The sequence below is a fragment of the Propithecus coquereli genome, unplaced genomic scaffold (genome assembly GCF_000956105.1).
Source record: "Propithecus coquereli isolate 6110/MARCELLA unplaced genomic scaffold, Pcoq_1.0 Scaffold120, whole genome shotgun sequence".
Classification (NCBI taxonomy): domain Eukaryota; kingdom Metazoa; phylum Chordata; class Mammalia; order Primates; family Indriidae; genus Propithecus; species Propithecus coquereli.
In genome coordinates, this window is record NW_012136081.1 from 1,729,161 (window position 1) to 1,730,234 (window position 1,074).

The following is a 1,074-nucleotide window of genomic DNA, read 5'->3' on the forward strand; positions in this document are numbered from 1 at the left end:
GGTCCAATGGCCTTTCCAAGTGCAAAGCTTTCTGTTTCTTAGCAATAATTAGCCTGATTCTGTTATTTTAGAGCTATGCTCAGGTGGTAAAATATAAAGAACTGAGGCTGATATTGAGTCTAGGCCAGTTTGTCAGGTAACCACATTCTTGACACCCTTCATTCAGCTGGACTACCTTGCTGTAGCAATATATCTGAGTTTTAGTCTGGCCCTTGTTGTGTGACCTTGGCCAAATCAGATTATCTCCTCATGGCAGTATATCTTTTTATAAACCTAGTGATAATATTTTTTTCTTTTTCTTTTTAATTGTTGTGGGTACATAATAGTTGTATATCTTTTTAGGGTACATGTGATATTTTGAAACAGGCACATGATGTGAATTAATCAAGTCAGGGTAATTAAATATCCATTACCTCAGGCATTTATCATTTCTTTGTGTTAGAAACATTCCAATTCCACTCTTTTAGTTATTTTAAGGTAACTTATTGTTGATTATAGTCACTTTGTTGTGCTATCAAATATTATTCATTCTATCTAACTATATTTTTGTACCCATTAACCATCACCACTTTATCCTCTCCATCCCTGCTACCCTTCCCAGCCTCTGGTAACCATCATTCTACAATCTGTCTTCATGAGACCTTTTTTTTTAATATTTAGCTCCCACATATGAGTGACACGCAAGATTTGTCTTTCTCTGCTTAGCTTATTTCACTTAACATAATGTTCTCCAGTTCCATCCATGTTATTGCAAATGGCAGGATTTCGTTCTTTTTTGTGGCTATGTAATATTTCATTGTGTATATGTACCACGATTTCTTTATCCATTTATCCATTGATGGACACTTAGGTTGATTTCAAATCTTGGCTATTGTGAATAGGGCTACCATAAACATGGGAGTGCAGATATCTTTTCAATATACTGATTTCCCCTCATTACGATATATATGCAGCAGTGGGATTGCTTGTCATATGGTAGGTCTGTTTTTAGTTTTTTGTTTTTTTTTTGAGACAGAGTCTGGCTCTGTTGCCCGGGCTAGAGTGCCGTGGCGTCAGCCTAGCTCACAGCAACCT